This window comes from Mus musculus, chromosome 2 (assembly GCF_000001635.26).
Source record: "Mus musculus strain C57BL/6J chromosome 2, GRCm38.p6 C57BL/6J".
Classification (NCBI taxonomy): domain Eukaryota; kingdom Metazoa; phylum Chordata; class Mammalia; order Rodentia; family Muridae; genus Mus; species Mus musculus.
Window position 1 is genome coordinate 115,733,288 of NC_000068.7, and position 26,797 is coordinate 115,760,084.

At 42.3% G+C, this 26,797-nt stretch overlaps 1 protein-coding gene across 7 annotated transcripts in view; it reads left to right on the forward strand.

Annotated features, from left to right (window-relative positions):
* The window catches only part of BC052040 (cDNA sequence BC052040), a 197,868-nt gene that overhangs the window by 152,381 nt on the left and 18,690 nt on the right, over positions 1–26,797 (forward strand). Inside the window, exon 12 of one of the 7 annotated variants that reach the window (XM_017319081.2) lies at positions 1–21,992. This exon is cut by the window's left edge and continues 22,837 nt beyond it. The exons of the other annotated variants lie outside the window; for them this stretch is intronic. The gene's annotated coding sequence lies outside the window, so the exon portion shown is untranslated. Of the gene's footprint in view, positions 21,993–26,797 lie in introns of those variants that run through there. 7 annotated transcript variants of the gene reach the window in all.

Genomic DNA, 26,797 nt, shown 5'->3' on the forward strand with positions numbered 1-26,797 from the left:
CTGCAGAACCCTCCCTTTCTGGGAAGGGGCTTTACGGAATCTTACAAGAACTTCAGATCTGCTGGGTTCTGTTTGTGAAAGCTGTTTTGAAAGTTGACGCAGTTAAATGTTTATTGCGTGTTTATAAATGTATTAGTCACGGTGCAGACACAGAAGCAGCTGGGCCTCCCGCTCCCACCTGTTCCAACCACTGAAGCAAAGCCACCTGGAAATAGTCACACCAGTAATTGGACCTTTACCCTTTAGAATTTCCTAAAACTTGGCAACAAGAATTTTGCTGTCTCGTGAAGTGCCCTCAGCTCCTAGGGTTTGTCCTTGGGTGAGTAAGACATGAAGCCTACAAGTCACATGCATTGTTGCGGATTAAAAGCACTGTGCAAAATCTGGAAGAGGATGCTGAGGAAGGGTGACTTCTAATTTGCCTCATACCCTGGAGAAATTTTTAATGACTGTTCATGGTTAGAGAATCCTATAAATGAGAATTGTTGATCCACTTTCACCATAGGAAATCACCTAAGAGACACACTCCCTGGCATCTTGTGCAAGGACAGATACAAGGCTGTGGCCCAGTTCCTATCACCCGGCCTTACTGTCCCCCTCCCCAAAGAGCTCCTCATCGCAGGAATCTCAGATTTCATACAAAGTCGGAGGTTAAAGGAAAGTTTTACAGGAGCGCCATATCCGCACTTAGAGTTCTACGGAGGGCATTCTTGGTGCCTTGAGCCTTGTGATCAGACTGCTGCGTGAACTGTAGCCTCTGTCCTGCTGACTCCATGGAAGAATGGCTGAGCTAGGAAACAGAGCAAGCTTTGGCAGGGGCTGGTGGGGCTGGTGTGGAACAAAGAAGACTGGGAAGACATTGGAGACAGCCACAGGAGCCAGAGTCCTAAATGAAAGAGTTTCCACAAAGACCTTTAAATCCAGCTGTGATTCCTAAGCACCAAGGTTGTCCTTCTTGCCTCCGTTATGTTCTAGATTCATCTATAATGTGAATTAGTTATGAGGTATTAATTATTAATTAGAGTTAGTCTGCAGTGTCTTATGAAACAGGATCATAGAGGGTAGAAAGGATGAGGAGTGTTTCTGAAGGTAAGGGTTATCCTGAGGCTTCTGGTGACAGCAGCAGGAGAGAGGAGCTGCAGAGACCCTCTCATATGCCCTAACAGTGCAGGTAACAATTAGTACCTCAAAGGTGCTCTATCAGTCAGGGCTCGCAAAGAAACAAAAACAGAAGGTTATGTGTGCACATGTATTTGTTTTGAGGTATGTTTTTCTGTGCAGCTTAAGCTGGCCTCAAGCTTGCCATCCTCCTGCCTCAGTCTCTTGAGAGCTGCTCACCAACATGTGGGGTATGTGTATATGATACTGAGGGATTGATTTTAAGAGACTGGCTCCCTTGTGGAAGCTAGTATCTGAAGCACATAGGGTAGGCCTGCAGGGTGGGACCTCTAGAAACATTTGGGAAGCAGGATCCTCCTCCTCTAGAAAACATGGTTTTGTTTTCAAGACTGACCACTGATTGGATGACCTGCCCCCACCTGACTAGCAGGTACTCTGCTTTCCTTAAAGTCACTGTTTCTTGATAGTAACCAAATAGACAAAACACAGTCACAGTCAGGACTACATTAATGCACGGTTCAGTGAGCAGGCGCCGTAACTCAAGCCATGTTGTGGAGTCCAGCCATGACAGACCATACTATTAATAACTTTTCTACCAATGCATAAACACAAGGCTTAAAAACTGTAGGGTGCTTTAATGAGAGTGACAGTCACCCGGAGGCAGCCTAGGGGCAGCACTGCCCACATTGGGCGTCTCCCCCAACCCCACCCCTGTCAATTATTAATGAAGAAAATGCCGTACAACATGCCCATTGGCCAGTCTGATAGCTACAATTTCAAAACAGGATGAAACCAACCCATTGCTTTTAGTCAGGCTTCTTGAAGGCAGCAGTACCTGGCCAGGGACTCCTTTACATGAATCAGACGAGTTACATAGACGGACTCCCAACAGAGAACTAAGGTTAACACACCTGTGCACTGACAGCTTTTTAAGAAATTTCAACAGCACCTATTTCTGGGACAGAGTTGGAGACCTCCATTGGCTTTTCTTTTCCAAAATTCTATATTAACTGTTACCCTAACATCTCTAATATACACTGCCAAGTAGAGTTTATAGTATTTGTCTCTAATTCTAAAATCCCAAAAGGCTCTGAAAACTAACTTTGAAGTAAAGTGACACCCCCCCCCCCAAAACAACACATTTGACAGCAAAACCCAACAAGCACTGGTGTGGCTCTCTTAGAGACTTGGTTTAATTTGGCGCAAAAAAGTCCTCTGTTTAGCTTTAGAAATATGAGGACACTTGGTGACAGCATGGTGCTTTGTGCACCGTGGGCGTGACGTCATGTGCAATATTTTTCAATTTCTAAATCTGATAAGTGTAATTCTCAAAGCCTCTGGCCCATGGGGTTCAGATAAGAGATTGTGGCCCTGTGGTTTGCTTATGATTCAGTCCCTCAGGACTGACCCTGATCTAGGGCAATAGCCTTACCCCAGGGGTCCTCTGTACTCTCACCATGTCTGTGTCTGAATTATACTGACAAGCGATGACATTCATCTCAGCAGGAACCAACTCAGTCCTGCCTACTGTGGCACCACTATGCCTGGCCCTGGGCCTGGCACAGTAAGGCTCCAGGAAAGTCATGTTGAGGGAACACAGGGACAGATCATACACCACTTCCTCTTGCTTCGTGCTCAGAGAGCGGCCCGTTACAGTCTTCTCTCTGAATGCTGGGAGCACCCTGGTGGCATCTGTGCAACTAGGTCTGGTAGAGTCCGAATAGATTATGTTGAAGGAAGAAAGACATGGCTTTAAAGAGTAGGTTGATGTCTAGGGTAGGAAGGAAAGACACCTCGGTAACCCCAAAAGTAATATTAAGCACTACAAGAAATAGGCGGCAGCACCCTTGGGCTAATTCTTGAATTTGAATGATGCAGCCTTCCAGATTGGATAACAATGCTCTAGATCTGGGGCTCAGGATCATTTCATTCTAACATAGAAGGGGGGTGGGGCAGAGCATTCTAAGCCCAGGAAACATCATTAAACTCAAAAGAAGGGATGTATTGTCATCTCAACCAGGAGGCCAAGTGATGCAATCAAAATTTAGTCATGGAAACTGAAGAAATGGGCATGTTCAGAGAACCATCTAAGTTCTGTCTGCCAAACACTAGTGTCCCGTGGGTTCCCACCCACGTAGTGGGTATGGGTAGGGAGCCTTCTGAGAAGCAAAGTCCCCAGACTCTCACACACCTGGACTTTGCCATTTGTCGAAGTGTGCCATGGGGGGTTAATAATAAGCCTAGTATCAAAATCCACTTGCCACATGGGCCTTTCAGGCCTCCTGCCAGAGGAAAACCCTCCAGGTTCCTGTAATAGCAGCTGCTGTACTAAAACTGTAAAAAAAAATTTAAAAATAAATAAAAATTAAAAAAAAATAAACCTAACAAATAGTTATCTGTCTACCCCTTACTATCTCCTGTCTTTGATGACTCTGGCAGTCACACCAGCCACACAAAGTGGCATGGAGATCCACTGAGTTAAGCTGAGAAGAATCTTCTTCTAACTTGTCTCTATGGGTGGCTGCTATGCAGCACAAAGCAATGGGGACATGATCTCCTAGGTACTTGGATCTGGAGCCTGCCTGCAACAGACATCCCAAATGCCTAACTGTACCTCACCAGCAGGTGTGTGATATGAGGTCAAGGGAGGCTCAGCTGTGGCCATGGTACCTGCAGACATAGGATATCACTTTGTGTCTTCCATCCAGTTCTTTCCAAGGGGTTAACAAACTGGAAACCACCTAACCGAACATGAGCTGCACTTCCCTAGTATGTTGTTTTGTTGTCCAATTAATAACTTCAACTGTTTTTAGGCAGGGTTGGTACCATGGCTTTGTCCCGTACAGAAGTTTGAAGAGAATGCAGAATATTGATCTTTACCAGCCCTAGACATTTTTAAATAAATCAAACCTATAATTTGACTTTCCTCTGAAGTGTTGTTACATTTTGCATTTGTTTCAGTGTTGTTTTTTGTTTTTGTTTTTGTTTTTGTTTTTAAAAAGGAGGTGCTGGATGCTGTTGGGGATTTCCCTTAGTTTCCCAGAATTGTATTCTGCCTTCATGTGAGGTGTTGTTATAGAATGCAAGATCTGTGACTTTGTGGGCTTGTTAAGGTGTGTTGTGTAGGGACATTCACAGTCTAAACATTGATTTCGGGGGGCGAGGGGCAAAGAACCAAAAAGGAAGTAAATCCACTCCTTATCTAAGTCTGTGGCCAAGATTCTCTGTTACTGCTGTTGGCTGGGGTTAAGCTGTCCATTTGACAACTTGTAAAGCTCTTTATCTTAGACAGCAAGAAAAATCAATGCCAAATTATCTCAAGAATATTATTGATGACCTAAGTGTCATTTTCTGTTTTTATTACTTCTCATCGTATTTGGCTTGTAATCCAAACCACTTTCTAATTAATTTGGTTTGGCTCCGTTGGAATAGAAAAAGCTAACTATCTAATAGGTGGCACATGTCACAGGGAAACCTACAAGTTCCTTATTTCCCAAGATCAATCACCCATGAAATAACTTACCAAACTTCTGTTTTTCTAGCAAATTCTCAAGAAATACAATAAAATTAAATTTGTCTAGTCTAAAGAAGCGGGAAGAAACCTGAATGAGCAGAGGTGACCCAAAAGCCTAGCTTTATCTAGCTCTGATCTGTCTTCTAGTTGTAAAATATCCTGAGGCACTCTATCAGGTTGCATTTTAATTTCAAAGCCATGTGGCATGTTAGCAAAGCGCACATGTTCCTGATTTGAACTCTGGCTGTTAAGCAGAACTCTGGGCTGACTGGGATAGGGTCTCCAGAAGGTCAAAGGCCTAGAGCCTACATCTTGGTTAGCTCTCACCCCTGTGGAAACCAGAAGCCTGGGTCAGGACACCAGTGCCTGTGACAGGCCCTGATTAGATTAGACCTACATCTATCAACTACACAGAGAGTGCACTTAACCTTTCAACTCCAGAGTTTGGATGCATCTTTATTTTTTAAACAAAAAGATGACTGTTAACTCTACCAAAGCCTTGGTCCAAGAATAGAGAAGTATAGTATATAGTTGTTTCACCTACTGCTGCATTTCTGTAGGGATAGTAATATAATACACATTTTATCTGCTCTCCGAATTCATAAGCTTGGTAGCTACAGAAAACTACTTTTAATTATATGTGGGGTTTTTTTTTTCACATTTGAATGAGAGTTTAATATTTTCCTTTGGCCTCCATCCACAGTTACCTATTTCTTATATGCAGTTGTTGGTTCACTTGTGGAAAGAGCAATAACTGCCCTGAGAAATTTGATTTCTTTTTATTCCTCCAAGTGTGTAGTTTAAAGTAGTACTTTTAAAATTATTTCAGTTACTTAGAATATATTCCTTAACTCTTAAGGAATTAGCCCCTAAACTTCTAACAATACTATAGTTCTAGAAATTCCATTTCAAATATAGTTGTTCCTATTGTCCTCATGAGACTGACCAAGCCTGTGACATGCCGGGTACTCTTCAGCCTTGCCTTACAGGTTGAGCACTGCCTGGGGTGTCTACGCCCCTTTGCTGTCTATGGGATGGACTCAAGGGCAGTGGTGTTGGTGACAGACTAGCTGGTGGAGAACGATTAGACTCCTGTAGACAGGGTTTGAACCTCCTATTTCTTCCTTTATATTGTAGTCTTCCCTGGAGACCTGCCTTGGGACAGGGAGCAGCAACCCTACCCTCTTGAAACAAGAGTCTCTGCTTTAATTCTCCCTCCGAGTCTTTACCCTCAGCCACAGATGGCTGAAACAGTATTTTTCTCTTTAATCATGCACTCGCTCTATCTAGCCTTCAAGATGAAATTATTCTTATGTTGAAGAGAGTTTTTCCTTCCATTGCTCTGTTTCTGCCATGCATGGAGTGAGTTAATAAGCTGATTTCTTGTAACATTTATAGAGTACAGGTTTTGGGGGGGGCAGGGATGCAGCAAAGACCCTTTAGGAGAAAGAACCCTTTTCCTGAATAAAGGAAAGATAAAATGAACTCATTTCAATTATATTAAAAGTACTCATCAATCACCCCAACATAGTGATAACCTCTCTCTCTCTCCCTCTCTCTCTCTCTCTCTCTCTCTCTCTCCTCCACTTAAATGAAATTAAAATCTTTGAATGTCTGAAACTTTTCTAAAACATGCAAGAGCCTGCTTTGCCAATTCACTTTCATTTAGGGGTAATTTTAAAATTTCCTGTTACATTTGTAAACTTTGAATTTCAAAACCTACTACTGCCTGAAGTGATATTTTTGTCAATTTTGTCTCAGTATTTTGGACGCCACCCTCTTCATCTTGACATTATAATATTTTAAAAATTATTCTGAATTTTGTATTTACCCAGAAAATACTCACCAGCAGAAATCATCATTATCTTGCTAACAAGACATGTTGTAATACTAGTGTTCAATTCACCGAACATGTTTTTGATAGGTCCGTCAGTCCCATTGACTGAGCCCTGTGTATAAATAGAATAAAGACATCCTAATAATTATGTCTAAGACGGAAGGAAGATGGCAAGTAGGTAAAGTAATTGCCACACAAACATGAGAAACTAAGTTTGACTCAGCCTATGTAAAAGGAGGTGGTGGCATATGCCTATAAACCCAGCATTGAGAGGTGGAAAAGTGCTCAGAGCTTTCTGGCTAGCCAAACTGGCCAAACAGTGAACTCCAGGCCAGTGAGATACCCTGCCTCAAACACTAAGGTGAAAGATCTGCAGGTAGTGGTGCATATCTTTAATTCTAACGCTCAGTATGCAAAGCCAGATAGATCTCTGTAAGTTCAGTGCCAGCCTGATCTACACAGTAAGTTCCAAGCCAACCAGAGCTACTGTGAGTGTCCCTGTCCAAAAAATAAATAAATAAATAAGTGGGTGAAGGGATCTAACTCATTGACTCGATGGTTGCATGCCTGCCTGGTGAGGACCTAGATTGTATGCATAGTACTGAATTTTTTAAAAAGGGAGCAGGGGCAACTGAGAAAGATGAGAAAGACTGTTCATGTTGACCTCTGACTTCCACATACACACACCTGCTTACACAAGAGTGCACACACACACACACACACACACACACACACATATATATATAGTACTTTTGTGATTTTTCTCAGTTCTGCAGCTTCATAACTACCAATAACCTCATTTCCTCCCATCAGTCACTGTGTCAGAGACACCCTTTCGGAGTTTCTCTTGATTGACTTTTAGATCTGAAAGCTGTAGTCCCAAGTCCTTGCCCTCCCCTGTTTTTCAGAAGCCTAGTTTGAATTTCAAAGTTGTCGACTCTCCAGCCCTCAAGAGCACTCTTAGCAGATACCTCATCAATGTTCAGAAAACAATGTGTAGCTGTTGTATACCAGACTCTCTTGAAGCCAGTGTTTGTCCAGCTCAATGTTTATTAAGGTGGTAGGTAGATTTCTCTGATAATAACTATACTAGGGAGTTAGCATTGGAATTAGAATTCTCAGAAAAGCTTGTCGGGGCATGGAGAAATTGTTCAGTGGTTAAAAGCACTCATTGGTTGTCCTTGAGGACCTGGGTTCAATTCCCAGCATCCACATGGTGGCTCACAGTCATGTGTTCAGCTCCAGGGTGTTCTACTCCCTCTTCTGATATCTGCAGGCCCCAGGTATGCATGTGGTCCACATACATACATGCAGGCAAAACACCCATACGCATAAGAATAAACAAAATCTTTTAAATTCTTTACATAATTGGTTGTAGAACATGTTCATACCTTGTGGAGAGAAAGCAGTGTTCTGCGCACCCAGGAATATGACTCTGAATACCAAATACCAAGTTACCAAGCCTGGCTTGGATGGATTGTAAGCCCTCTACCATCCTTCTGTATAAATTTCTAGAGTTGTTGGCTTTATCCCAGGAAGGCTTTCCTCTGTTGTTCCTCACTGCTGTTAGAAAGCTCTGAACAGATAGATCTCCAGAGATGGGACGTCCCAGAGGGAAAAAGGGAAGGACCTAACCTGTGAGGCCAGTGAAAACAGTGGGGACAGGCTAGGGGGCTTGGCTATCCTGGTCGTGCATAGAGTTGAAATTCCTTTTCTCCATGGTTGCTTGTGATTGTGCTCTGCCAACAACTTCTCTTCCTGTGTTGCCTTTAAATTATTTTAATGCACTGCCCTTCTTCATTCATATTCTCTGCAATTGGTTCCTTCCTCTCCTAGTTATTCCAGGGAAGCCAGATATGAGAGTTGATTGTGAAGTGTTTCTTAGAATTAATCAATAACACCTTGAGGTTCTCCAGTTTAATTTGTATGTATTTATCTTGGAAGATCGTATACATCTCTCTAGCATGCAATTTCATTGTTGTTTGGATGTTGGCAGGTTTTTCAGGGTGGGAGTGGAAGAGGTTGTATTTTTAGCTGTCGTGGTTCACTTTGTAAATGTGAACTCACTAGTCTCTTCCCCAGTTGATTTACTGCATATGGAATCAGCTCGCTCTAAGTACACCCTACAATTTCAGTGGTTTACAAAACCAATAAAAATACAAAATGCTGAAATAAATATTTAAGATTCCTTTTCTGCATCGCACTAAAGATATGATGAGAATAACTTTTAAAAGAAACTATTTGCACTTGAGGAATTCAGGTAAAAGTCATGAAGCTATAATTAAGAACAGAGTTATGGGGGGGCAAAGTTAAATTTGGGGGAGGTAATTAAATTTTACTATTTGCCTTATTTTGTCTTAGATTCACTTGCTCGGAGTTAGACGTGATGGACTACCAAGTACAGCATGTGTTGTCATTTTATGATCAATTTCTGTATCTCAGTTTGGCATGTCTGCCATGTGGCTGTGTGCCATCGCTTGCTGAGTCAGGGCCCTTCTCCATACAAGGCTGGCAGGGGCCTCGCCAGCAGAGATGACTGCTAACTCTCTTCTACACGTGCTACTTGCTCTCACAAAAGCCATCCCAAAAGCCAGCTGTGTCCGAGGCCAGTTTCTTCTGTCTCCCCATGGAGAGTCTTTTCCATAGGCTGTGACCTAAAGGAGGACTAGCTCTCTATGTGCTTCTACATAGGGGCAACGCCTCAGAATTAGTTGAAGTTGCTGCTTCACATACATAAGTTCCCACAGACCTACTAAATCAATCCATGCCTGAGGCCTAGAAAGTTGTCCTTTGTCTCCTCAGCCCCGTCTTAGATTGGTGCCTGTCACTGGTTTGTTAGAACCATTGATGTGATGGGGAAAGAACTAGAGACTGTTGGACCAGAGTTCAACTAAGTGCCTGTGCTTATTGGACTTCACAGTTGTAGCCTCCTTGGCAAAGACACAGAGGGAAAGGATGATGCGGTGGTAGAGGAAACAGCCAGCTCACTTGGTACCTCAGGTAGTCTGCATCTGGTCATCTGAAAGTGGCCCAGTGGGCAGACAAGTTCCCTGAGTGTTTGTTAGCCAGATTTGTTTTGTGTGTAGTACTCTGGAAAGCCAGCAGGTTCTTGTCTCCCCTTGTCTGTTTGCTCTAGAACCCTCCATCATGGTTTGTGCTTAGAATTATTTCAAATAGAGAGTGGGTCTCAGTCTCTTGCACATCGCAGCACTTCACCCCATTCCCTGGGAACCAACTCGTAGGCCTTTCTGGCCAGGAAGCAGGCAGGCTAACTGCAGATCTTACATCTCACTCTATTCAAATCGCGTCTGTCAGTGTAAACCTCAGCTCTGTAGCAGACCACCTCCTCCAGCTTCCCCTTCCTCTCTGCCCCTGTCTGCAGAGGATCACACAGATCATCCCTCTAAACTTCCCTACTCTAATTCATTGCCTTATCCCTCCCCCACCCACCCACCCACCCACCCACCTCCCCAGCCCAGGAAGAACCTCCTGGGAGCCTTCAGGCCATGCCAGCCCAGGAAGCAGGATAGATAACTGTGATTCTTGCCCTCCATACCCCCTACCCCCCACACCTCCTGCAACCCCACCCCACCCCCAGCTTCATCCTCAGCCCTGTAGCAGAACACCTGCATCAGCCTCCCTTTCCTCCCAGTCCTCTTACCAGCGGGGCACACAGATCTACCTTTCCCCACTTGCTTTACTTTATTCCAGCCCCCAACTCCAACAGGCATTCCCTGAGAATGTGCAGGCCACTCTGGCCAGGGAAGCGCATGTGCTAACTGCAGATCTTCACCTTTCCCTTCATTCTTCCAAGCCCAGTTCCATTTCCCTAGCCTCATCCCCAGCTCTCTAGCAGACCACCTGCTGCCTGTGCTTAATCACTGTTCCATGGGGACTAAGCAGATCCTGGTGAAACACCCTGCTTTCCTCCCTCCTGGGTACCCCCTCTTAGCCCATCCCATTCCTATGTGTCAGCTTCCAATGGCTAGAAAAACATTTTACCTGGAACCCACACTAGCCATGACTATTAGGATCTCAGGAGAATTTGCTACTAGTCATTCCACAGCCACAGACACTACACTCTCCTAAGAACCAAAGAGGGCTAGAAAAGCCAGGGAACAAAACACTCACTTAAAAAAGACAAAACCAGACATCAGCATTACATCTAGAATTACAATCTTTCTACCAGATGCCTAGATACCAGCATAAAAACACAATAGATAACAGCCAGGACAATATGTCTCCAATGGAGCCCAGCAACCCTACCACAGCAGGACCAGAGTATTGTAACATGGCTGAAGCACAAAACGAAAGCCTTAAAAGCCATTATGAATATGATAGGGGTCCTTAAAGAAGAAATGCATAAAGCCCCTAAAGAAATCTGTGGAAATAGAGACAAACAGTGAAAGGGATTGAGTAAACCAGTTCAAGACTTGAAAGTAGAAAGAAAATCAATAAAGAAAACCCAAACTGAGGCTAATCTGGAGATGAAAAATTTAGGGACTCAACCACAAACAAACCTTACCAACTCACTGACAGAATACAAGAGAGGGAAGAGAGAATCTCAGGCACAGAAGACACAGTAGAAGAAATGGGTTCCTTACTCAAAGAAATTGATAATATTTAAAAAAAAAAATCCTCCCACAAAAAATTGAGGAAATCTGAGGCACTATGTAAAGACCAAATCTAAGATTAGTAGTAATAGAAGAAGAAAATCCCAGGTCAAAGCACAGAAAATATTTTCAAGAAACTAATAGAAGAAAATTCCCCTAACCTAAAAAAGGAGATATGTATCAAGGTATAAAAAGCATGCAGAATACCAAATACACTGGACCAGAAAAGGAAGTTCCCTTGACACATAATAATCAAAATACTAAATTACAGAACAAAGAAAGTCTATTAAAAGCTGCAAGGGAAAAAGACCAAGTAACATATAAAGGCAGACCTGTCAGAATAACACTCGACTTCTCAGTGGAGACTATAAAAGCCAGAAGGACTGGTCACTGATGCCAGCCTCATCTGCTATATCCTGAAAAACCTTCAGTCACCAAAGATGGAGAAAACATGATATCCCATAATAAAACCAAATGTAAACACTATTTATCTACAAACCTAGCCCTATAGAAGGGGCTAGAAGGAAAGCTCCAACCTATAAAGATTAACCACACTCAAGCCAGCACAAAGATTAGAAACCCCAGATCAGCAAATCAAAAGTGGGGAAGCACATACATACACACCATAACAACAAAATGACAGGAATCAATAACACCTCTCATTAATACTCAGTGGAAAAAGATATTACAAGCAAATGGACCTAAAAAGCAAGCCAGTGTAACCATTTTCATATATGACAAAATAGACTTCAAATCAAAATTAACCAGAAGAGAAAGGAAAGGACACTACATACACATCCAAGGAACATCTTCCATGAGAATATTATAATTCTTCATATCGATGCACCAAACACAGGAGCTCCCAACTTCGTAAAAGAAACACTACTACAGCGTAATTACATATTGATCGTCACCCACTGATAGTGGGAGACTTCAATGCCACACTCTCACAAGTAGACAGGTCATTCAGACAAAAACTAAACAGAGAAACACTGGAGCTAACTGATGTTAGGCCTTACAGATATTTACAGAACATTTCACCTAAACACAGAAGAAGACACCTTCTTCTCAGGACTTCATGGAACTTTCTTCAAAATGGATGGTATACTGGGACACAAAGCAGTCTCAGCAGATAGAAGAACATTGAAATAGCACCCTGCATCCTACATGACCACCATGGATTACAGCTGGAGATCAGAAACAGCAGAAATTTTACAAACTCATAGAAACTGAACAATTCTCTACTGAATGAAAAGTGGGTCAAGACAGGAATTAAGAAGGAAATTAAAGACTTTCTAGAATAGAGTTGAAAATGAATACTCAAACTTATGGGAAACAATAAAGGCTATTGTTACAGGCAAGGTCATAGCAATTAAGTGCCTACATTAAAAAAAAATATTGGAAAGATCTCATAGTAGTAACTTAACAGCACACCTGAAAACTCTAGGACAGTGTTTCTACCTCTGGGTCACAACCCTTTCACAGGGGTCATATATCAGATATCCTGTATATCAGATATTTACATTACAACTCATAATGGTAGCAAAATTATACTTATTTAGTGGTAACAAAAATAATTTTATGGTTGGGGTCACCATAACATGAGAAAATGTATTCAAGGGTCGCAGCATCAGAGAGGTTGAAAACCACTGCCCTTGAACAAAAAGAAATCACACCCAAAAGGAGTAGACAACAAGAAATAGCCAGACTCTAGACTGAAATCAATAATATAGAAAACAAAATAAGAATATGAAGAATCAGTGAAGCAAAGTGTTGGTTCTTTGAGAAAATCAGTAAGACTGATAAACGCTTATCCAGATTAACTAAAAAGCATAGAGAGAAGGTCCAAATTAACAAAATTGGGAACGAAAAGGGGACATGACAACAGACACTGAGGAAGTCCAGAGAATCACTAATCAGAACAGACTTTAAAAACCTATGTTCCACCACACTGGAAAAGCGAAACAAAATGGAGGATCAAGTGGGGAGGGGGAGGAAAAGGAGGATGAGGGAGGGGATATGGGGAGAGATCTAAACCAAAGGCCCACTTTGGGGGTAGTATGGAAAAGGTATACATATATGAAGGCAATCTAGATGAAATTGCCATATAATGGGGGAGACAGAGCCCCAACTGGCCAACTCTCTTGTCACCAAATAAACTTTCTAGTACCAGGATTGGGTTACATCTAATTGAACTGTTGACCAAAGGGGGCCCATGGGAAGCCCTAAGCAACCCAGGCTGTTGTCAAGACTATATGTTGATTTTCACAGAGGACAAGATTCCTTTTCTGAAGAGAGCTGATACCTACATAGAGCCTTCATTCCTATGTGCTACGATCTTTGCAAGGGAAAGTACTCTACCAAAAGAGATATGTAAACACCAGCCCAGCCACAAACACTTTGATCTATGGTGTCTTGCCTGCAAGTTATGGTAGTGTAGTGGTGGTACAAAACTGTGGGAGGAACCAAGAAATATCTGATTTGATTTAAGGTCCATTCCAGGAAATGGAATCCATACCAGATACTCCTAGGGGGATCAAGAGCCAGAAACTAGATATCCCACAGACCTAGGGTAAAACCAAGTACTGCTGTTCTAAACAAACAAACAAACACATAGCAATAAAATGAGTCCTAATGACATTCTGTTATAAATTGGTTCCTTGCACAGCCATCATCATAAAAGCTTCCTCCTGGAGCAGATGGGAACAAATACAGAGACCCACAGTCAGGTATAATACAGAATGAGAGACCTTGGAATATCCAGCACTAAGTGGAATGTCTCCATCAAATCTCTCTCCTTGGGGCTCAAGAGAACCCTGTGGAAAAGAATGGGAGACGAGTATATGAGGACATCAAGGAATCAGGGCCTCTAAATTACCGCGATTAAAGCTCATATGAATTCCCAGAGACTGAAGCAGCGTGCACTGGGTCTGCTCCAGGTCCTCTGTATATGTATAATGGCTTCTAGTTTAGTGTTATTATGGGATTCCTGAATGTGTAAACAAGTCTCCCTTTCTTGTGCCTTTTCTTCTGCTTGTTTTTCCAATTCCAATGTGTTTTTGTTTTATTTTATTTTATTATTACCCTTTAGAAGCCTGTTTCTTTTTTTAATGAAAGACAAAAAGAGAATAGATCCAGAGTGGTAGGAAGATACAGCAGCACTGAGAGAAGTAGAGAGATGAGAAACTGTTACTGGGATATATTGTATGAAAAAAAATCTATTTTCAATAAAATGGAGGCGGGAGCAGAGACATGGGAGCACTGTATGCTGTGCCCAATGAGGAGATTTCAGAGATTTCAGAGAGATGGGAGTACTGTGTGCTGTGGCCAATGAATAGGTTTCAGAGCATTTACACTTGCGAAGTAAGCTCGCCTACTGAGCTACACGCCTGTCCAGATGTCAGAGCCATTCACTGTACTTGTGAAAAAACAATGAAGTCTCAGAATTAGAAGGGCCTCACAAAGCATCTTACCAAGCCCAGCCCCCCTGCTCAGCCTCAGTCTCTTACTCACAGCAGTAGATGCTTGACCTAGGCATCCCCAATGGCTCACCAAGGTGAGCTGGGAACTCCACTTGAAATGAGACACTGTGTGTACCCCATACTGTGAGGCCAAGTTAAATCAGTGGCTGCAGTCACTTGCCATGTGATTTACAAGCTCCTATGCTTAGAATCCTAGTCAAGAAACTAAGGCATTCAGACCCAAACTTACACTCTTGCCTTTCCTCTAATTCCTTGGAGAACGAGTTTTCTCTACCACCAAAGATTGGTTTGATGATCAGAAGTGAATATCATTGCAGACTTAGATAAATTTAAAAAGTCACAATTAAGCTTATTAAGTAAAACAAAATATAAAATGTATTTGTTGCTTATTATAAGTACTTTGATAAATTCTGGACCAGTGTTATTTTATAGTCATTAATTGCATGCATATCTCTTATTAAGCCTTGTAGCTATTCTATAGAGTAGATGCTATTATTTTTATTTTAATCATAAGAGAGCTGGTGCCTGCTCAAGGTCAGAGAGGCAGTAAATGGCTGAGCTAGGCGTCTAACCTTAGTCTGACTCTAAGGGCATTGCGCAGCAATTAATGACATTAGACCATGATTTAGGCTAAGGTTCCTAAAATTCTGAATTAAATATTAACTAAAGCCATGAACTTTATCCAGTATAATTGTACATATGTAAAACTTTTCATGTGGTTTTAGAAGGCCCAGGGACTCTCCAGCATGGGCTTCCAAGGATATTATCCCCAGTGAGAATACATACTTTAGTTGTAGCCTGGTTGTAGAGATTGGTCAATAACTGCAGGTAAATATTCACTACTTGCTCCTGGAGGGAGTAATCTAGTCTGATAGATTTGACACACTTGTCCCGTTGGATTTTACTGCATGTAGCAACAGGAATTCAAGCTATTCCTTATGGAGACACTGAGCTACTTCTTTTGATTGGGTAGAAACTTTGGGGGTTTGTTTGTGTTCTTGTTGTTTTGGAGTGGATGTTTTTGTTTGTTTCTTTGTTTGTTTGGGGGTTGTTTTGGTTTTTGGTTGCTTGACTCATTGGTTTTTGGTTTTGGTTTTTTAACTCCCTCTTATTTGGAAATTGTATAGTAGGACTCATACTTGCTTATAAGGATGAGAACAATAATACAAGTTTTAAATGTAAGGCCTTTGAGATCATCTAAGATAGCAACCTTCTCACTCACAGTGAAGAAGAGGGCACAGAAAATCTCTGCAATGCAGCCAACATCGAATGGCCAATAAATGTCCAGGTCAGGCCTGGAGACTTCACTGGGTCCGTCTGTGCTTTTCTTCCCCCAAGGTCACAGCTTGTCTGTCCAATCCACCAACTGTACATCTTTATATCATCCCTTTCCATGGGACTTTTATGACTCATTTGGAAATAAAACAGTAATGAGAGATCTAACACAGATACTTCTGTCTGCTGGAAAGGTTTAGAGAGAGGTTAATCTGCATCTACATTTGAGAACAGAGCAGAGAAACCAGAGCTCTAGTCCAGTGAGATGGGAAAAGGTTGCTTGATGGAGAGAACTGTAGTTTTTGTGAATGTAATGTCTAAAGTGAGGGATAAACTTACAAGTTTGTCCTTTATCTACCAGCATGCATCCAGCTCTCCACTGTGTATCAGGTCCTGTGCTTGACACCATTAGCACAGACACTTGTACCCCATCCCTTGTCCTTACAAAGATCTGTTACTAGAGGAATTGGCAAGAAATTCAGGCTGTGTACTCAGCACAGGCGTGGAGCCTCCTCCTCAGAACAATGACTTCTGATGTCTCTGGAGATTTTCCCCACAGAGGAAAAATATCTCAAGTTTGTATTAGCAGAGCATTGGCCAGATGTAGTTTTTCTCTTCAAACAGGATTCCTCTCCCAGTAGTAGTCAAGGATTGTAACCAGACTAATTAAAAAATAGGAGCCTGTTTTCTTTCATGAGGCCAGTAATTACTAGCCCTGGCTTGTCAAGGGTATCCAGTTATCCAATTGGATCAAAAAAAAAAAAAAAGTCAAAAATAAACTCAATCCTTAACAATCCATAATTTATAAGCAAAATTATGATAAAAATCCTTTACACCATTGTATGACATCAGTGGTGTGGCCAAAGCCCTAGGAAACTGGGGGTTCTCCCATTACATTTGCAAGAATATACAGCAAGGGTGGTTACAGTTTCCCAGACAATAAGTGTAACTGTGTTCTAATACTACTAACTCATTCTTAGTAAATCACAGTTCTCTAGATTAGCTTATAATTCATCATTTTTGCTCTCCCTTTCTACTAAGCTGTGCAATGGTAATGGCATTTCTGGATCTTGAGGGGTTTATGACATTTTAGATTGCAAAGAACTTTTTTAAGAGACCAGGGAGCCCGGGATGGTATTGATATGAACTAGCAGTGCAAGAATTGTTTGTTTGTTTGTTTGTTTGTTTGATTGATTGTTTGTTTTTGTTTGGTTGGGTGTTTTTATTTTATTATCTTTTGGAGACATTGGCATGCACTAGAACACAAATTGCATGTTTGAAAGCAGCCAAAACCATTGATGGCTTTATTGAATTAAATAAATTATTTTACGTGTATTTCAGTCAGATGGCATTTCGTCATCAAATACAGTAAATACAGTCATTTCCCATAAGACTGTTCTCTTGATCCAAGGGCTTAAAAAAGAAAATAAAACATGCCTTGTTCTACCCATGGCTTTCCACTAAACATTTATTTATTACACTAGAGGGGGAAAAGGGAGGGGCCTACCAGCCAGACATGGTAACCGGAAAAGCATGTCATTTCGTCAGATCATCCCAGGACATCTCTACTCTTCCCTCCTTTCCTAACGATGTTTGACAAGTACAGATGAATTTTTATAATCCAAGTGTCTTCTCTGCCACTCAGTGGGCTAGTACTGTGAAGTCTCTCCTCTGGTACTCAGGGTATTGCAACACCGGTGCCTGTGAGCAGCTGCAAGCAGTTTTTCTTTTTAAGACTGTATGAAGCTATGGTTAAATTCTAATTTTCGAAAATAGGTCTGAGGCTAGGGAGAGCCAAGATTAGGTGCACTTTTCTTGGTGGAAATCAGGCTCCAAATTGTACACCGTGCTTGTAAAGATGATTAAGGCCGTCCAGCCGTCCAGCCGTCCGTCCAGCCGTCCAGCCGTCCTCCAGTATTTGAACAGATTAATTGGAGCATGCAGATTTATGTTAAAACATGTGTTGGAATTGGGGAAGACTTTTTCTTTTTAATGCTATTTAAAAGGATTTTTTAAAAGCAAGTTCCTATGTGTAATTTTCACATTTCTAATTCTCTCCTAAAAGTCTGAGATAAATTTAAGCAGGCGAGGGGACTAATATGGAAGGACTTTGTCACAATGAAAATGTGTCTTTCTCCCAGTCAGTGACAGCCTTTTTCATTTACTAAGCCCCAAAGTGTTCATTATTTTTAAATGATTGCATGATGAAACCGGCGGCACTTGTTTAAACAGGGCGCACACCCAGCAGCCAGAGTGGCTGCTCCTGAGCCACGGTGCACATGAGCATACAGTGAGCACTTGGGAAATAGAAGTTGGAATGTGTAAATGGATCAAAATAACTCTCATGCGGGTATAGGAAAGATTTGTGATAAACTATGCAAAATGCAGGCTGGAGTGTTGGGGGCTCCCTGGATGGTGGGAGGCATAGCTAGGGCCTCCCCGTGAAGACGGTCAGCAGTGGCCATGTAGTTGGGTGGTGGTCAGTGGTGACAACTAGACACTCAAGTCAGTAAAAAGGAGAAAAAAAAAAAAGAAAAGACACTGAAATCCAGCGAAAGGCGTTTGCTTGAAACAGTCATAAAATACTTTAGAGCTAGAATGCAGTTTGCATGGAACAAATGTAAAACACTTAATGAGTCTGTGTGTCCTTGTTTACTTAAGAGTTTGTGTGCTCAAAATTTTCCCTTATTACACCTGCTTTACAGCAAGGAAGAGCAATCGATCTCATTATGAGAATAAACTCTCCACTCCTTCACACAGATTTCTTTGTTGGGACACAGGTAGATTGTATCTTAAATAATGCATAAATGTTGACTTATCTCACCTCATCTCTCCTTTTGGCTCTGCTTGGTAAATAAATCCCCCCTGCTCTTAGTTTCTCCTGTGCTTGTTGTCTCTCCTCCTCTTTGCTAGTTTTACCTTCAGTTCTGTAAACGTAATTGTTGGATGTGGGGAATTCTGCTGGAATAGACTGGAGTTAGCTGTGAGCATCATTTTTGAGAAAAGTCCCGCTGATTTCATGGCCGTGTGTGTGTCTCTCTCTCTCTCTCTCTCTCTCTCTCTCTCTCTCTCTCTCTCTCTCTCTCTGTGTGTGTGTGTGTGTGTGTGTGTGTGTGTGTGTTTGTCTGTATTTGTGTGTCTGTGTGCATCAAATATGTAACTTTCCAAGTTCTGTTAACTCAAGTAGTACCACAAGAAAAGGACTATCCTTCTGAATGAGCTATGGGACTGATTTCAGGTGCCAGGCAGGCTGCCTCTGTGAAGGTTTAGTTTGCTTGTACAGATTCAGTTCTATGGGTCTTATTTCTGAACATTTCTGCACATTTCTGTAATGGAGTGAATTACTAGCACTTATTATTAGAGGCTATTAAGTCAGCTGGAGAAAATACCCACAGGTTAATCACAAACCCTTGGGTTCCCTCTGTAGTAAAATTACATAGCAATGGGTCAGAAGGGCCCTAAGCAGTAGTGACAACAAATTCAAACGTTTGTTTGATGCTCTCCTGGTTTTGGTTTTTGAGACTGGGTCTCTCTGTGTTGCCCTAGATGGGCTGAAACACAGTTCTCCTGACCTAGCCATTCAAGTACTGGGATTACAAGCATGCCTCATCACATCCAACTGAGTAGTCTAGTTCAAGCTGGAGAATACACACTTGGAGCCACCAAGCGTCAGTTTTTCATCTGAAACACAGATGTGTGTTCCATTCAGGCTGACTGACATTCAAGGAGCATGTGACTTAGTAACCAAGGCATCTGGGGAGCCATGTGTCAGAGCCCAGGCGAGACCATGTGCACAAGCCTCTAAAAATACAAGTTACATGGGAACATACAATCACATCTTCACATCTCTCTCTTCAGCAAAGAAGAGCTGCTGGTCATAGCCAGGGCTGTCGATTGGTCTTGGGGCTTTTCTCCACATCACAACTTGAAAACTAGCTCTCCGGTGACCTGTGGCAATACTGTTTCCTGTTACCTTGTACAGATAACTAATTCGAAGCTCAGAACCCCCAAGGAGCTCGAATACTTTTCTGTAGAATGAACTGGTCGTGAAGTCATAATTCTTGAGCCCAAGATTTATTGTAAGTGAGAAACCACTGGCCCAAAGTTGAATTTACCTCACTATTTGTTACAACTTGTTAGTTTGACACCACTACACCAAAAAGACCCACACAGCTCACAGTGGTAGCCAGACATTTTCAGAGTCATGGTCAGTGATTCAAAAGTCCTCCCTCACTAAGTTAAGATGAGTAAGTAACAGCAACTGCAAGGATATAGAATCCATCTGACTTAAAATTAATCTTACTAATTTTGACCTTACATACATTTCCATAGTTAAAACATTGTCAGTGTTCAGGAGAAACAGTTAGAATGAGACAAATAGGAATACTGGGGTAAGCATCCATATCCTTAAAGTGAGGCTGGCTGTAAATTAGAGTTCAAGGCATGAAGCTGAAAAGATGTGCTTTTAGGATAAGTTTTTATTCTGTTAGACGCATCCTGGTTCTCTGTCCTCTCTCTGACTGTATAACACTGTTGCCATAATAAATTACTGCTGCAAATCGGGTTACTTCCTAATGTCTTCCTAAGCCTGCTCATTAAGAATGTAATTTGTTTTATTTATTTATTTATCTATTTATTTACTTATTTATTTATTTATTTATTTATTTATTTAAAGAATTGTTTCTGAAATCATGATAGGTCTGTAATCCACAATTCTTTATTCATTGTCCTCTGTGTTTGTCACACGCATCCCCACCCCAGCAGCTCCCAGCTTCTCTTGATGGAAGTCCCTTGTTCTCATTCTGTGGCTATCACATCTGGTCATCTTCGACCCTCTACTTGTGTCTGTGGACACAGCTTCCACTAGGTGGGCTGAGGATATGATGTGAGGCCTGATCCCAGCACAGAGTACACCCAGTCTAAACTGCTCTGTTCTCTTCAGTCTGGCTGCTCTGTATCTGATATCCTCAGAGTCTTTGTCTCTACTGTGTGGGTGTCAGGCCCTTCCCCACTCCCATCTTTGGGCTGTAATGCCTCCTAGTTAACAGACCCAGTAGAGATGTCTTGGTCCTTGTCATCCATTGGGGGTGGCACTGTTAATCTCATGCTTATGGCTCCTGAGGCCCCTCCCTTTCCTTCTTCCACCCACCCTCAGAAGACTCTCTGAGTCTTCATGATTCTCCTTCCTACCTCCACTGCTTACATATTAAGCTGGTGCTGGGATTTTTTTTACTCTTAACCTGTACTTTTATTTTTATTAACAAAGATACTATATTTTGAAAAATGATCCAAAAGACAGGGAATCCTTTTTTGCCATTCCAGTGCAAATGCCCTCTCCTTCCATACTCTTTACACTTTAACCTTTTAAAAATCTGGGGTATAGCCTGGTGTGGAGGGGTGGGAGGAGGTGGGGGGAGCACACCTTGAATCTCAGCACTTGGTAGAGGCAGGCAGATCTAGGGCCCGCCTGGTCTTTAGAGCTAGGTGTAGGAGAGCCAGGGCTATACACAGAAACCCTGTCTTGAATTAAAAGAGAGGAGGGAGGGGTAAGAGGAGGAGGAGGAGAATCTGTAATTTAGATAATTCCTACTTTTGTTATTGATTTCCTATACCTGATTACATCCAGCACTGTCTAAGGATTACAGTGGCTATACTAACCACCTCCAAATCTGTTTTATTAACAAATATTAAGTAAGTTGAGGCATTCTTGTACCACACAGAGTTCTGTTTGTTAATTTGAAGATGTAATCTGCTCTACCTGCTTAAGAATTCATTCCATTTGTCTCAGAAATGTTCTGGGTTTTGCCTTCCTTCCCTATATTAGGAATCGTAACAAAAAGTAAAGCACTTTTTGTTACTAATCGTAACAAAAAGTAAAGCAGGAGTTGAAGCTCCTAGAAAGGAAATATTAAGATATTAATAAAACAATAAAATATTAATAAAATATTAAAATATTAAGAAAATATTTGGATGCATGCTTTTTTGACAGAATTATGCAACTTGGAGTTGTAAAATTGAACTAAGCAGTATGGTTTCTCTTTCCCTGAAAAGACAATGAATAAAGAATTATGGTTTACAGACCTTGTTTCATAGAAAGAGATAACGATAATCATAAATTTGAATAAAAAATAAATCACATGATTTTTTTTAAAGAAAAGTTTTAAAAATAGCCCATCCTGACAGGTAAAAATTACTACATCCTTAGATACTTTCAATGCCTAACCCAAGTCCACTGTACAGACTTGGAAGGTTTGTCTGTGGATGGACATGCAGTGAAAACAGTGTTGGTATCTCAATGGAAGATACCTTCATCAGTTTCAAAACATATTTATGCTAAAATTTTAGTTTCTTATCACTTAGCAGTCATGTCCAGCCTGTTGCATTTAGGCAACCTGAGTAAGAACAGTGGAAGGTTCGGGTGTCATTCTAGAAACTGAGATACAAACTGCAAAGCTTTTACTTTGATGCTGACTCAACTGGAAGACTTGTCATTGTCACAGGGTCTATGTGTGAGGGGGTCACACCACCTCCCAGGGCTCTCCTGGGTGCCTGGATAAGCTATCAGTGTCCCTCTGTTCTCTCACCATGGTCCCCAGGCCAGCCTGGGCTCACCCAGCTTCCCTGCCTCCATCATTCTCCCAAATTATATGTCCGTGTCCTCTAAGAGCCTCTGTAAAGCACCTTGCAAATGCATTGTTCTTGAAGAAAAGAAACTGGTTTTGCAGTCTAGCTAGTGATGTAACCTGAGTAGGGTAAGAGCCAGCCTTTCCCATGTTTCCCATGTTCTCCAGAACACAGAGAAAGAAGGGACCACACTTACTACCTCAATTCCCTTAACTTGACTTTCATTTCCCTTGGGTAATAATGTACAGTTTTCCAAAGAAAGGGACACTTCCCCTGCCCCCACCCTGTCTCTCTCTGTCTGTCTCCCTCCCTCTCCCCCAACCTCCCTCCCTCTCTCTCTCTCTCTCTCTCTCTCTCTCTCACACACACACACACACACACACACACAAGTGAATTAAGAGTACAAACCGTTTTCTTAAACTAATGATGTCTAGACCTTTAACAAATTAATGTAGAAACATTTTAATGAGCCTAATCAGATTATGATAAGCACTTTGAAAACTCAAGATAAAACTTGGGGAAAGTCTGTACTCTGAATCTTTACTAAAGGTTTTTGTTTTGGCTACTGCATTTAAATTTTTGAGTAGCGTGCATCTAATGAAAATGGAGTAGGGTATCTAATGAAATCGAGGAAGCTTTTGCCACGGTAGTATTCTTCAGCTTTTCAATGGTTTATCTTTAGTTTTAATTATGCATATATCTGTAGGTGTTGTTGGGGGTTGTGCTCATGAGCTTGGTGCTAGTGGAAGCCAGGGGAGGACACCTGATCCCCTGGAGCTGGAGTTAACAACTATTTGTGAATGCCTCAAAGTCAGTACTGGAAACCAAACATAAGCCCACTGCGCTCTAACCACTGAGCCATCTATCTCTACAGCCCCATAAACTACATCCATTTTTATTGTTGAATTAATAATATCAACCCTAAAAATATTAACCCTATCAAATTAAGTGCAGTTTAATAAAGGAAAACAAGCCCCTGTGTTAACCAATTCTCACACTATAAGGAAGTTTACATATCATCATACCATTACTATGAAAGGCTTTTCTGTACACACAGTGATCTTCCTCTTCTTGCAGATACCACTTCTGTCCTCGCTGAAATGTCAAGGTCCCAGAGTGGCAGCGGCCACCTAAAGACATTAGAATTGAGAGGCTACAAAATTGGCACAGGGATGGTTGGTACCTGCCCAAGGCGGATCCATTCTAGAGCCAGTATGTAATCGTCAGTGACATGAAAGAACTGTCCTCCCAAATGGCACCTGTTAGCCTGCTTCAGTCAAACTAATGCTTGGTCCATAAATAAGCCTAAAAGGCATTATGAATGTGTCGGGAGCACTGGGTGATTGATCTGTGCAGCGTCTATCATGAAAATAGACCAAAGGCACCAAGATTGCTTCCCTGTGGAAATCATGGTGGTAAATTGCCCTTCGTGTCCCTGTTCCAGGCCTTGCTGATCAAATTGTGGATGTAACAACTTCACAGACTGAACTTTCAGTCTCTTGAGATCTTCGGTGTCTTTCCTCAGAGTGGAAATACAACTGTGCCTTGCTCTGCCGTGGGGCCTCATGAATGGGCTCCCACAGGGATGGCTCTGCTGTCAGCCTTTCCCAACCCTGACTTCTAAGGCTTGCCACTGTTCAAAAGTCCAGCTGGAAATGCTTTTGTGTTAGCTTGAAAGGGAAGATAGGAGTGCCAGTGTTGGGACATAACCTGCCATTAAGGTTGAGGTGACAGATTTAAGCTAACGGAAAAATCTTAGACCTATTTTCCTGTGAAGGTTTGCTAGCAAAGTCCTTGGGCAGTTTTTAACCCACCTAGCCTCCCCTGTGTGTGTCACAAGGTTCAAAACCCAGCTAGACTGCGTACACCAGGTAGGCAGAGGTACCCCGTGTTACTTTCCTGTCTCTCCTTCTCTGTCCAACAATATTTAGCCGTGTACCAACAAGTCACAGGTACTGAAGGCAACCGAGCAGGGTAGAGGAAGTTTCTCTGCCTTCAGTATTAAATTTTATGCTATTAAGTTTCACAAGTTGGACAAAGACTTCATCTGCGCCAACAACCACACAAAAAGCAAAGGTCTTTTGTGAGCACAAGACACTCACGGGTTCCTTCTGATATCACCCTGCATTGGCCTCAGCCCAGACTGTTAGTTCAAACCCTAAAAATAAACACCTATTAATCAGCTAAAGGCAACATGGGTGGATCAGTCCTCCGACTGAAGGCCCACATCCACCCTCGGCCAGTGGCTCATCTGGTCACCTAGAATGAAGCAGGAGGCGGCCACAAATGTCTCTGGGAGAAAAAAAAAAAAAGAGGGTCTTAAGCTTAATGAAATGTTTAAAGTAGCCCTGCAACTCCTCTCCACGATGACTGTGGCTTTTCTCTTGGTGAAATCAAAGCCCCTGCTGCTTCCTGGGCTCCATCCCGGAGCCAGCTGGTGAGGGGAAAGCTGCAGTTCCCCTCAGAGTCCAGGGCCGGCTCTGCCTTACCTGACTTTTAATCAAAAACCAATCAGAAGGGAACTCACGCCTGGAAGTCCTTATCATCATAAAATTCAGCTAATGACTCCTTGTGAAGTTCAATAAAGTTGCCGTGTACTTCACTAAAGGAAACTGTTCCCTGGTCACCTTGTGCCCACTGACTTCTCAAAGAATACAAATCAGAGGAACCCCGTGGAGCCGTGGGGGAAGTGTTTATATAGACATGGCTTTGTCTCAACCACTCAGGAAAGGTGAGCTTGCAAGTCGAGTTTGCAGAATTTTTTTCTTTTCTTTTCTTTTTTCTTTTTCTTTTTCTTTTTTTTCTTGAATGGCAATCCCTTTTTTTTCTGTATGTGGTGGGAGGGAGGAGGGGACCGTTTGTTTTAGTGTACACATTTCTTTAATGTGTTTACCCCCAAATAAGTGAGCTGCAGTAGATACTTTGGCCCCACACAAAGTAAATATTTAACTCAGGGATTGCACACAGAAACAAGCCTGGAGTGTTTGGGTTTAAGCAGGAGGATTGCCCTTGGGCAGAACGGGCTGCCAATGTGCCTCTTATAGTTGATGCTCTCCTTGGCCCTCAGAGCAGCTTCCTCTGAGGTGTCAGTCCTTCACCCTCATCAACCCTGCTCGCTCACACCCCGCCCGACCCATGTTTTCTGAATGATCACTGTCTTGCTCTCGTGTGAATCTTCTTGATCCATCCACATCTGTATCTCTACACATCTGCAGTCTCTTCCCTTTCTTATTTCTCCTCACCTTAGACTTCAAGACTGTCCCTGAAAACCACCACCCCTCTGCTCAGAGCCCTCTCTGGCCTTCCCAGATAGAGTCTCTGCAAGCCATAGCACAGCTGTCTTAAATCTGTCTCCTTCTTTTGGTTTTTTGTTTTTTGTTTGTTTGGTTGGTTGGTTGTTTGGTTGGTTGGTTGGTTGGTTGGTTGGTTGGTTGGTTGGTTGGTTGGTTGGTTTTTCGAGACAGGGTTTCTCTGTGTAGCCCTGGCTGTCCTGGAACTCACTCTGTAGACCAGGCTGGCCTCAAACTCAGAAATCCACCTACCTCTGCCTCCCAAGTGCTGGAATTAAGGGCACCACCAAGTTGAACCTGCCCATACTGCTGGGAGCCCCTGAGAAGTCAGGGTCTCTCCTAATGTCTTGTTTCTATCTGGCAGGTTTTTAGGAAGGCAGAAGATCTCGCTCTCCCTATTTACAGATGCAAAGGGATCTAACTGCCCACCACAGGTGGGAGGTGGAATTGGTTCAGCTAGGCATACCAATCCCTTCTGTGAAATCCCATCTGCTTTCTGTTTGGTTTTGAGCATTTCACCTCTGACAGCCTCGGTTTCCCCAGCTGTCACATAAGAAGAGTGCATTGTCTGAGAATAGTCATATCACTGTACAGTTTGTAGAATACAGTGAGAGCTCTGAAGCACTGTGCCATCAGCCACTGAGGAGTGGAGCCAAGTCTCTAACCTCATCCTGTCCAAGCAGGTTCTATACTCACTGTGGGTCCTGTGACACTTACTGTAAAATTATGAGGTGGAGTTCTGGCTCCATATTTCTTTCCTACAATTGTCTGACAGAACAACTTCATTAACCTCGAGGAAACAAAGCATCTTTAGAAGTCACTCCTGGCCACCAGGCCTCCTAAGACCTCACTGTGTGTCACTTGCACACACACACGCACACAATCCACACCAAAAGCCAGCTTCAATGTCCCAAAAGGTTTCTGTGTTCTGTCAGGACAGGACTAACCCCAAACTTCAACTCTAACTGTTCCTCCAGTTATCTGGGGATTTTTGTTGTTATTTTTACTTTGCTCTCTAGAAACTTTAAATAATACTTTTTAAA